This window comes from Hyla sarda, chromosome 12 (assembly GCF_029499605.1).
Source record: "Hyla sarda isolate aHylSar1 chromosome 12, aHylSar1.hap1, whole genome shotgun sequence".
Taxonomy (NCBI): Eukaryota; Metazoa; Chordata; class Amphibia; order Anura; family Hylidae; genus Hyla; species Hyla sarda.
The window spans coordinates 31321214-31334116 of record NC_079200.1 but is presented as its reverse complement, the minus strand read 5'-3'; positions in this window follow the sequence as shown (position 1 = coordinate 31334116).

Genomic DNA, 12903 nt, shown 5'->3' with positions numbered 1-12903 from the left:
CACCCCAGACATCCGGTGCACGGAGCGAACTTCGCTCCATGTTGGATGACTGGCGATATGGGGCAGAGGCTCTTGATGTCATGGTCAACCCCCCCCCCCCGCGTGTGACGTCATAGCCATGCTCCCTCAATGCAAGTCTATGCGTGAAACCGCCGGCGGTCGCCTCTGAGCGCCCCGGGCCACCTTGATAGCCAAGCCAGAGGAGCAGCCCGAGATGGGAGCTGTATGACCAGTATTTATGCGGTGAGTGCAGGACATCTGCCCTTTTCTAAGTTGTCCTACTACTGATACCTACTATTATATTGTCCTAGCCCCACCGCGGCTGGATTTATCTGGTTACCTACAGTGCCTATCTGTGATCCATCTCGGGGAGCTGTGTGAGTTATCGGTGCCACTTACAATTTGCTTTTTGTATGTAGTACTCTAAAAACACTACACTACACCTACACAAAATAAAAAGTAAAACACTACATATACATATACCCCTACACAGTCCCCCCAATAAAAATAAAAAGCATCTTGTATGGCACTGTTTCCAAAACGGAACCTCCAGCTGTTGAAAAACAACAACTCCCAGTATTGCCGGACAGCTACTGACTGTCAAGGCATGATGGGAGTTTTGTAACAGCTGGAAACACTGCCGTAGGGTATTTTGGTGGCGGATGCAAATCCCCAATTTAGGCCTCAAATACGCATCGCGCTCTCTCGCTTTGGTGCCCCATCATATTTCAAGGCATCAGTTTAGTGCCACATATGGGGTATTTCCTTACTCAGGAGAAATTGTGTTACATATTTTGGAGGGCTTTTTCTCCTTTTACCTCTTATGAAAAGGTAAAGGTGGGGTCAACACCAGCATGTTAGTGTAAATAATTTTTTTTTTTTACACTAACATACCGGTGTTGCCCCATACTTTTAATTTTTACAAGTGGTAAAAGGAAAAAAAGGCCCCCAAAATTTGAAATGCAATTTCTCCTGAGTACGGAAATACCCCATATGTGGACGCAAAGTGCTCTGTGGGCGCACAACATGGCTCAAAAGTGAGAGCACCATGTACATTTGAGGTCTAAATTGGTGATTTGCACAGGGGTGGCTGATTTTACAGTGGTTCTGACATAAACGCAAAACAATAAATACCCACATGTGACCCCACTTTGGAAACTACACCCCTCACGGAATGTAACAAGGGGTATAGTGAGCCTTAACACCCCCACATGTGTTTGACGAATGTTCGTTAAAGTTGGATCTGAAAATGAAAAAAACTAATTTTTAACTAAAATGCTGGTGTAACCCTACATTTTTCATTTTCTCAGGGGAGAATAGGAAAAAAGCCCCCCAAAATTTGTAACCCCACGGAAATACCCCATATGTGGACGTAAAGTGCTCTGTGGGCAAACTACAATGCCCAGAAGAGAAGGAGCGCCATTGGGCTTTTGGAGAGAGAAGCCTCCATGGTGCCAGAACAGTGGACCCCCCATATGTGACCCCATTTTGGAAACTACACCCCTCACGTAATGTAATAAGGGGCATAGTGAGCATTTACACCCCACAGGTGTCTTTTTCATTTGCACAGCCCACTGTTCCAAAGATCTGTCAAATGCCAGAGGGGTATTGTTCTGACAACACTGGGGCTTTGTAAGCGCACATGGCCCCCAAATTTTCCAACCAAATTATCTCTCCAAAAGCTCAATGGCGCTCCTTCTCTACTGAGCATTGTAGTTCGCCCGCAGAGAACTTTACATCCACATATGGAATATTTCCATACTCAGAAGAAATGGGGTTACAAATTTTGGGGGGCATTTTCTCCTATTACCCCTTGTAAACATGTAAAATGTGAAGGAAAACCAGCATTTTAGTGAAAAAAATTCATTTACACATCCGACTTTAACAAAAAGTTGTGAAACACCTGTGGGGTGTTAAGGCTCACTGTACCACTTGTTACGCTCCTTGAGGGGTGTAGTTTCCAAAATATTGTGCCATGTGGGTTTTTTTTTTGTTTGTTTGTTTTTTGCTGTTCTGGCACCATAGGGCTTCCTGAATGCAACATGCCCCCCAAAAACCATTTCAGCAGAATTTGCTTTCCAAATGCCAAATGTGACTCCTTCTCTTCTGAGCATTGTAGTGCGCCTGCAGTGCACTTGACGTCCACACATTGGGTATTTCCATACTCAGAAGAGATGGGGTTACACATTTTGGGGGGCATTTTCTCCTATTATCCCTTGTAAAAATGTAAAATTTGGGGAAAAAACTGCATTTTAGTGAAAAAAATTTATTCATTTACACATCCAAATTTAACGAAAAGTCGTTAAACACCTGTGGGGTTTTAAGGCTCACTGTACCCTATGTTACATTCCTTGAGAGGTAGTTTCCAAAATAGTATGCCATGTTGTTTTTTTTTTTTTTTTTTTGCTGTACTGGCACCATAGGGGCTTCCTAAATGTGACATGCCCCCCCAAAAAACCATTTCAGAAAAACTCTCCAAAATCCCATTGTTGCTCCTTCCCTTCTGAGCCCTCTACTGTGCCCACAGAACATTTGACATACACATATGAGGTATTTCCTTACTCGAGAGAAATTCGGTTACACATTTTGTGGGGATTTCTCTCCTTTTACCCCTTGTAAAAAATTCCAAAACTGGGTCGAGAAGAACATGCGTAAAAATTTTTGATTTTGAATATTCTCCATCACTTTGCTGCTATTCCTGTGAAACACCTAAAGGGTTAACACACTTTCTGAATGTCATTTTGAATACTTTGATGGGTGCAGTTTTATAATTGGGTCATTTATATAATATTTCTAATATGAAGGCCCTTTAAATCCACTTCAAAACTGAACTCGTCCATGAAAAATTCAGATTTTGAACATTTTGTGAAAAATTGCTGCTGAACTTTGAAGTCCTCTCATGTCTTTCATAAGTAAAATCATGTCAACTTTATGATGCAAATATAAAGTAGACATATTGTACATGTGGATCAATATATAATTTATTTGGTATGTCTATTTTCCTTACAAGCAGAGAGCTTCAAAGAAAAAGAAAAAATAATGCAACATTTTCAAATTGTTCATGAATTTTTGGAATTTTTCACCAAGAAATGATGCAAGTATCAATGAATATTTACCACTATCTTAAAGTAGAATATGTCACGAAAATACAATCTTGGAATCAAATTCATAAGTAAAAGCATCTCCGAGTTATTAATGCTTACAGTGACAGTGGTCATATGTGCAATAAAAATGCTCTGCTCCTTAAGGTGAAAATGGGCTTGGTCCTTAAGGGGTTAAACCTGTTAGTTACCAAGAGGTACATTCGTTTTTCTCATAACTATACATGCTGCCGTAGCATTGAAATTATCTTTGCCTTTAACACATCTCAAAAGTACATAGATTCTAGATAAACTTCTAGGTGACCTACCAGTGTTATTCATGGCTTTTAGAACTCTTAGACAGTGTTATATACACTTATTTGGGCTATTGGTGAAGTATAAGTTTGGACAGAGTTAGTTCTGTCAGAACCAGAACTTTTTGTCAGAGTTCAGCAAACCGACAGAACCAAACTTTTGAAAAGTTTGCACGTCTGTTGTTGTCAATGAGACAAACTGGTCCAGATCCCAGATAGAAGAACGTCTCTTGTAGCATTTTCCTAACCAGTTGTGAAATTCTTGTAGTACAACATTTTGAAAATGCCTGAGGACAACAGCTTAACCTCTTAAGGACCCGGGCTTTTTCCGTTTTTTCATTTTCAATTTTTCCTCCTTAACTTAAAAAAATCATAACTCTTTAAAATTTTCACCTAAAATTCTATCTGATAGCTTATTTTTTGCGACACTAATTCTACTTTGTAATGACATTAGTCATTTTACCCAAAAATATATGGTGAAACGGGAAAAAAAATCAATGTGCAACAAAATTGATGCAAAAACACTATTTTGTATGTTTTGGGCGCTTCCGTTTTTACGCAGTACATTTTTCGGCAAAAATTATACCTTATCTTTATTCTATAGGTCCACAAGGTTAAAATGATACCCTACTTGTATAGGTTTGATTTTGTATCACTTCAGAAAAAAATCATGAATACATGCAGGAAAATTTATACGTTTAAAATGGTCATCTTCTGACCCCTATAACTTTTTTATTTTTCTGTTTTCAGGGCGCTATGGGGCTCATTTTTTGCGCCGTGATCTGAAGCTTTTAGCGGTACCATTTTTGTTCTGATCAGACTTTTTGATCACTTTTTATTCACTTTTTTGTGGTATAAAAAGTGATAAAAAATGCGCTATTTTGGACTTGGTATATTTTTATAATTCGGACATTTCCGCACGCGGCGATACCACATATGTTTATTTTTATTTACACTGTGTTTTTTTTATTCTTGGAAATGCCGGGTGATTCAAACTTTTATTAGGGGAAGGGATAATTGAAAGGGTAAATTTTTTTTTTCACTTTTCTTATGCAATATTATAGCTCCTATAGGGGGGCTATAACATTGCATTAACTGATCTTTTACACTGATTGAACTATCTCCATAGGAATGGATCAATCAGTGTTTTCTGCGATTGAATGCTCAAGCCTGGATCTCAGGCTTGAAGCATTCATTCGGCGATCAGACAGCGCAGGAGAAGGTAAGAAGACCTCCTCCTGTGCTACAGCTGTTCGGGATTCCGCGGTATATAATTATACCGCGGCGATCCCGAACAGCTCCCTGAGCTAGCCGGGCACTTTTACTTTCGTTCTTAGCCGCGTGGCTCAGCTTTGAGCGCGCGGCTAAAGGGTTAATAGCACGCGGCACCGTGATCAGTGCTGCACGCTATTAGTGGCGGGTCCCGGCTTCACTATGACGCCGGGCCCGCCGCGATATGATGCGGGGTCACCGTGTGACCCCGCGTTATATCACAGGACCGGGACCCAGGATTTACCCATACGTCCTGGGTCCTTAAGGGGTTAAAGGAATTTTCCAGGAAAAAAACTTTTTTTATATATCAACTGGCTCCAGAAAGTTAAACGGATTTGTAAATTACTTATATTTAAAAATCTTAATCCTTTCAGTACTTATGAGCTTCTGAAGTTAAGGTTGTTCTTTTCTGTCTAAGTGCTCTCTGATGACACGTGTCTCGGGAAACGCCCAGTTTAGAAGAGGTTTGCTATGGGGATTTGCTTCTAAACTGGCCGGTTCCCGAGACACGTGTCATCAGAGAGCACTTAGACAGAAAAGAACAACCTTAACTTCAGAAGCTCAGAAGTACTGAAAGGATTAAGATTTTTTAATAGAAGTAATTTACAAATCTGTTTAACTTTCTGGGGCCAGTTGATATATATATAAAAAAAAAAAGTTTTTTCATGGATAACCCCTTCAATGTTTGCATCATTTCGAGGTCAGTTTTTGCACACAAAAAAAAAACTGATCCCTATAGAACTGTCATTGTTACCTTTATCTAGTCAGGGGTTCCCCCAGAAGACAGTAGCAGCAAATGCTGTATTTTACAGTCTTATTTATAAAAAAAAAAAAAAAAAAAAGGCAAAGAGATCAACAAATTATTGGCATAAGGTAGATTGTAAAATTACCAGATTATTTCGATAAGACTTGGAGTAGGATTCCCTTTTTCTAATGTTTGGAATCCTACTCCAAGTCTTGTGAAAAGAATATGATAATTTCACAAAAGATATATCGTAAAATTGCCAGATTCGTTCAATAAGACTTGGAATAGGATTCCCTTATTCTAATGTATTCTAGAACAGTTGTTCCCAATGGGGAGATTTATCACAGTTGTCTATTTCCCGCATCAATATAGAACAACCTACAGAGGGTTAGGCCGGTCTATTGTGCGCTTAATTTATCAAAAGTCGCAAGGCTCTTGATAAATTCTGCGCAAAGACTTTCGGATCTATGCTTTAGACTGTATTTAAACCTGCTCCAGCATGGTCTGACATTTCAGTGTACTTTTTTTGCAAAAAAGTCGCTATTGATAAATTCAGCACCAATGCATTTTTCCGTCTAAAATAGACTAGAATGCATCATGTTCTAAAAATCCTCTGAAGCAAAAGTCGCAAAAAAGTCGCACATATTTAGACTGCGACTTTCTGTGCGACAAATTTATATGGGAAAAAACAGTCTAAATCCTTTGATAAATCTCCCCCAATATAATTTCTAACTCTCCGTAATGCACATTAGATAAAACTTGTCTGAAGCCACCAATTTCAGTGGTGATGACAGAAAATCTAACATGTATTGAGGCCTCTTCCCCAATAGCAGACATGTTTTCCTACTTTGGTTTTGTAGTAACCACTACCGATGGAAGGCATTCTGTTTTTTAACTAATTGCTCCCCCTACCTGTGTCCCATTCTTCAAAACTAAGTGATGGGAGCCAGGGGAGAAAGTATGAGGAGAAGGAGACAACCTAGTGCCATGCTGTCTCATCCCCTCGCTAAAGGGATGGCAAAGCAGTAGGGGTGGGAGGTTTCAAAAATTTGATTTGCTGCATTTTCTCAGTTTTTTGCCTTGGATTTTCACAAAATTTTACCACAATTTTGCAAACACTTAAATGTGTTGTTTTAACACAATTCAAATTTAAAATGCTTAATCGCCACTCTCCTCATATTATTTGTTTACAGAAAACTCATCTCACGAGTCAGAAGGTGTTGGCTCTCAAGTGGGCATTGGTGGTCGGGGGAAATCATGCCTCTTACTCCACTTCAGCTAGTGGGGTGTCGGTCCTGGTGTATAAAGCTCAACCTATAGAGGTCTCTCAGGTGGCCTGTGATCATTTTGGGAGTTTTGCTATTCTTCACTGCTCTCTGTATTCTTTCTGGCTTGTTTTGGTGTCCGTTTATGTTCCTCCTCCCTTCCGGATGTAGGTATTGGATGTTTTTACTGCTAAATTACTTACTTACCCTACTTAGCCTATTCTTTTTGTAGGAGATTTTAATGCTGTTCCTGACTGACAGCTCGATCGCACCAATGCTGTGGACCCTGGTTCTAATCAACTTGCGTCTTGGCGTTGGCTTTCACTGAAGTCTGGAGGTGGAAGTATCCGACTGGCTCGGGCTTCTCCTTCTATTCTGCAGTGCATATGTCCTTCTCTCGTATTGACCTGGCTTATACCCCGTCTGACCTTCTGCCTCTGGTAAGTGATATCCTATATACTAGTAGAGGGATCTCAGACCATTCTGCTCTTCTTCTTACACTAAGATTAGGTCCCAATTCCTCCTCTAAACTCTGGTGCATGCATCCTGAGTGGCTCCGGTCTGACCCGGTCTCTGAGGCTCTGGGGGAGGCACATGTTAGCTATTGGACTCATAATGGGGATCATCCTGATGTTCTGGTCCAGTGGGATGCCTACAAAGCAACTATGAGGGGAGCCTTTATAGCGGGGGGGGGGGGGGGGGGAAACCAGCCAGAGGGCCTCTTATGCGGTTAGGGGAGCGGGCTTTGCAGTCAAAGATTGGGGTGCTGGAGGCGGCGGTGGTTAGAGATCCCTCTTCCCAGGCTAAGCAGGCATAGGGTAAGGCCCAGAGATCTCTGTCGATTATAAAAAAGGACTGGGTGCAGTTGAAATTGGTGGACAGGGAAGCAGCTTTGTTTGAGTTTGGGGACAAAAATGGAAGGCTTCTGGCTTACTTAGCGAAGGAGACTAGGCCCGTGTCCTCTATGCCATGTATCCGTGGGTTGGATGGAACCTTAGTCCGAGATCCGGTGCTCGTAAATGGGGTTTTTCAAGCCTTTTATAGTAGTTTGTATTCTTTTGGTTATTCCAGTAGTCCAGATGATTTGGGTTCCTTTTTTCGGGTCTTCCCCTTTCCCCTCTTCCTTCCTCTCAGGCTTCTGCCCTTGATGCTCCTTTTACAGTAGAGGAGGTGTCTCAGGCCATCAGGGAATTGCCCTCTGGGAAGACACCAGGCTTAGATGGGATGATTGTGGCCTGGTAAGGCATGGACGAGGATCCCTATATTACTTAAATTGTATGATGCTGCCTATGAGTTGAGGAGGCTCCCTGACTCTATGAGGGAGGCCCTAATTGTTGTAATCCTTAAGCCCGGGAAGGATCCGACTTTGCCAGACTCTTACCATCCTATTTCCCTTTTTAATGTGGATATTAAGATTCTCGGTAAAATTCTTAAGGGGGTTATAACTTCCCTCTTTCACCCTGACCATACGAGATTCATGCCGGGTAGAGCTACAGATGTTAATGTTAAAAGGCTCCAACTGAACCTATCGCCTCGGAGGGCGATGCTTCTGCGGGTTTTGTGGCCAGCTTAGATGTATATAAGGCCTTTGATTCAGTTGAATGGCGCTATCTTTGGTGCCTAGTGCATGCCCTCCGATTTGGACCTCGCTTTGGGAATTAGGTGCGGTTGTTGTATGATCAGCCTAGGGCCCATACCCCAACTAATCTGGATGTGTCTGCCTCTTTTCCCTTAGGTAGGGGTACTCGGCAGGGCTGTCCCCTGCCACCCTTCCTGTTTGCTCTGGCTGTGGAACCTCTGGCCGCAGCAATCCGTGCTTCTGGTTCTATTCAGGGGATACAGAGGGGGTCCTTGGAGGAGAAGGTTTCTATATATGCTGATGACACTTTGGTTTATCTGGCAGATGCTGATGCGTCCCTCTTGGCTTTGTTTGACCTACTTGACACTTTTGGCTCCTTTTCGGGCCTGCGGGTTTATTGGGCCCAATCACTGCTGCCTTTTTCTAGGAGTATGATCCTCCCGCCTTCTCTTCCCATGGGCCTCCGGCTGGTGAAGGGCTTTCGTTATTTGGGGGTGGATGTGTCTGTTTCCCTGGGTACTTTTGTGAGCCTTAACCTTGTGCCCCTCTTGACTCTTACTACTAACAGGCTGCGGGGTTGGGCCTCTTTGCCTTTATCGTTAGCTGGCCGGGTGAACATCTTTAAAAAGATCTATCTTCCTAAGTTTTAATATCTCTTTCACCTCTCTTCTGTTGTTCCTCCTAAGTGGTTCGTTAAACAACTGAAAGCTACTCTGCGATCCTTCCACTGGCAGGATAGGCCTCCGAGACTGAGTCAGGCTCTCCTCCAGGCGCCCAAGCAGAGTGGGGGCTTTGCAGCTCCGAATATGTATGGCTATTTTCTTGCTTCACAGCTGGTCTACACGGCATGGTGGATCAACCGGGATCTCTCGAATACAGCAACGGCTCTGCCGGGGGGTACTCATGGGGTCCTATGAATCCTTGACGAATACGTTGTACAGGTATTCTTCCTCCTCCTCTCTGTTGGGTCCTATAAAGACGGTGGTGTTGGTTTGATCTGTGGTCTCAGCTCGCTTTCCACAGCCAGCGATTTCTCCCAGGGCACCCCTGTGGTGTAACCCACATTTGGCGCACCTTCAGGGGTTGGAGGCGTCTGGCTTTTGGAGCTCACATGGAGTCAAATTTGCTATGCACTTGTTTAAAGAGGAATTATTTCCATCTTTTTCTGTTATGCAGACTCGCTTTAATGTCCCTCGGAATGCCTATTTTAAGTATCTCCAACTGCGATATGCAATACAGGCTCCTGCCTGTATTGCTCCCTGGATGTGGCTCCTGCCTTTTCTGATGTTGAGTTGTTGCTGGATACTTCCATCCTGGCCAAACCGCTTATGCAGGCATATGCACTGTTACAATCTGTGGAGTCAGATCCCTTTGCCTTGGCATATTTGAAATGGGTGGAAGATATTCTGGGTCTCTCGGAAGAGCAGTGGAAGGAGATTTTGTTATCCTATTATCCCACTGTAGTTAGTGCTTGTGATCTCCTTATCCAGTTTCCTCTTATCCTTCACTTGTATTATACGCCTGTCCCGTGTAATGTTCATAGAGGTTCCCTTATGCATTCTGCGTGGGACTGCCCATGTGTGGTTCCCTTCCAGAGGGAAGTGTTGCAATTTTTAGCAGACCACCTGGAGTTTCCATATGTATATGCCCCCAAAGTATGTCTCCTGGGTGTTATCAATGGGCTTGTTTCTGGTTCGCATAGGCATCTCTTAGTACGATTTCTTCTTTTCTGTGCCTGTAAGGTAATCATCATGACTTGGTAAGACACCACTACTCCCCCTCTTTCCTGTTGGGTGGCCTTGGTTAACAAGTATGTCCCTCTGTATATGGCCTTGTACATAAGTCGCGGTTGTCCGCAAAAGTTTGATAAGGTTTGGTTGCCTTGGTTACTGTTGGAGGCCTCAGCTGATCCCCTGGTTCGCTCCGGGTCACAGACCTAGTGAGCCTGTCTATTGATGTTGTCGTGCCTGGTTACTAATATTGTTGTGGAGGGGTGGGAGGCGGGAGTCCCCAGGGTTGTGTGTGTGAGTGTCTGGTTGTTTGTCTGTGTTGTTGTGCCTTTTCTGGCTGGGAGCTGCACAGGAGGAAATGCTCCTGGGACACATTGATCGAGTGATACGGGATTGAACGGTGGCAATTTCTTGTACTGTTTTTGTTTTCCTGTTTTTGCTTCTAGTTGCTCATGTGGGGCTCCTAGCTGTATTGTTTTGTTTTATTATGAAAATTGAATAAATAAAACTAAAAAAAAAATGTAAATGCTGTAAAAATTTGTGGAAAATGTCGTGAACATGTTATACAAATATTTATAAAACACCTCAGCTGTAAGTCAAATCACTTTGGCCTTATGTGCAGTGAGTAAACCCCACCCCCTTTCTCTCTGCAAAGCCAGAGTATTCATGGGAGATTTATGCAGCGTTATCAACTCATATTAGTGATGGATTTGCATCCAATATGAAGCCAAACTCATGCCTTCCAGAGCATTTGTAGTACTGGTATTAACTGCTATATGATTGCTGTATGTGGGGAATATTGGTATTGGTTACATTGTTTTTAGCAGTAGAAACAGTATACGTTGTCATGAAGTGAAGGGACTATTTTGCCCTTGTATAATGTATTACTGTATTATGCAGAGAAATGCTGTTAAATGTATAGTAAATATATAAAGATAGATAGATAGAAATTATTTGGGGCAGGGCTGAGATACAGTAACTCGACAATCTTCAAAGTTCTTATGCATGATGCATAGTATTTTTGTGGAAAAACTTTAAACTTTCATGAAAAAAAGTTTTAATTTTTCTAAATTTGAATTTCTCTGCATGTAAGAAAAATAGTCATGCCACATAAATGAGTTATTAATGTACAGTAACAATATCTCTACTTTATCTTGGCATTATTTGTTAAACATCCATTTACTTTTTTTAGAACATTAGAAGGCTTAAAAGTTTAGCAGCAATTTTCCAAAAAAAAAAAATAAAATTTAATCAGATTTTTTTTTTAGGAACCAATTCAGTTTTGAAATGCATTTGAGGGGCCTGTATGTTAGAATTGCCCTATTTTAATAACTAGCACCCCTTAATGTATTCAGAACTAGATTTAGAAAGTTAAAGTGGAGACAGAATCTTTATTTTCCACTTTTCCTCTAATTTTACAGTTTTTAGATATATCCTATATATGACCCTAGTGCGCTATGTGACTTAGACAGGCCTCCAACATGAAGGACTGCCTAGTGAAGGCCTCATTTCCTTTGAGATATTTTGTCGGCAACATATCAAGCTGCAGAGGCTTTGAGGTGTCAAAACATTTTGGGAGACAAGTTGATATTTTCATTGGAATTATTGGGGTATGTGTGACACTCTAGTCGCTTTTTCTTCCATTTTTTATGACGTGATATGAATTAAAACAAAATAATAATTCTTTCTTTGTTTTTTATACATGGTTCTCCATGCAGTATAAAGGACATGTTAACTTATTTTGCAGATTGGTACGATGATGGCCATACCTAATTTATACACACATCAATTTTAAAACTGGAGTAAGACATCCTAAAATATAACTTTTAATATTGTCATTAAAATTTAAATAATGACCCATAATGTCAAAAAATACCACTGTACAAAAAACACAATAGATGTGCCACTATTTAATTGCATGTACAATGTCATGGCACTTATGTAACCAAGTGTAGTATATAGAGGTACTTATAACAGTTGTTATCTGTAGGGCTAAAACAATAATCCCCTTATCCTAAGATTCCCTCACTATCCCTATGGGAAGGAAACTAAATCTCCAAATGTAAATCCCCTAAAGGAACTATCCCTCCACTAATCTATTCTCTAACTGTTTGGTACGTAGCTGGGGCACTTGCCCTTAAAAGGGTTACCCTCGTACTTCTGGTCATCTTAACCTACTCTCACTAGGGATGTAAGGAGAGATTATGAGTGGTTGCAAAATGATAAATAAATAAAATGCAATAGTGCAATAAAATGCAAAATACAAAATACGGAAAATCAACCATATCTCTTACGCTGGTTATGCTGTTTTTTCCACTAGGGAAGCATCAGAGAGGTTCAGGTCCTGTTTTCACAACCACAGTCAGTCGGGCATACCTAATTTATACAGTCATGGCTATAAATGTTGGTACCCCTGACATTTTTCAAGAAAATTAAGTATTTCTCACAGAAAAGGATTGCAGTAACACATGTTTTGCTATACACATGTTTATTTCCTTTGGGTGTATAGGAACTAAACCAAAAAAAGGAGGTAAAAAAGCAAATTGGACATAATGTCACACCAAACTCCAAAAATGGTCTGGACAAAATTATTGGCACCCTTAACTTTATATTTGGTTTCATACCCTTTGGAAAAAATAACTGAAATCAGTAGCTTCCTATAACCATCAATAAGCTTCTTACACCTCTCAGCCAGAATGTTGGACCACTCTTCCTCTGCAAACTGCTCCAGGTCTCTTTTATCGGAAGGCACCTTTTCCCAACAGCAATTTTAAGATCTCTCCACAGGTGATCAATGGGATTTAGATCTGGACTCATTGCTGCCACTTCAGGACTCTCCAGCGCTGTGTTGCCATCCCTTTTTGAGTGCTTTTTTCAGCGGGACAATGATTATGTCATTGCCCTGCTGGAAGACCCAA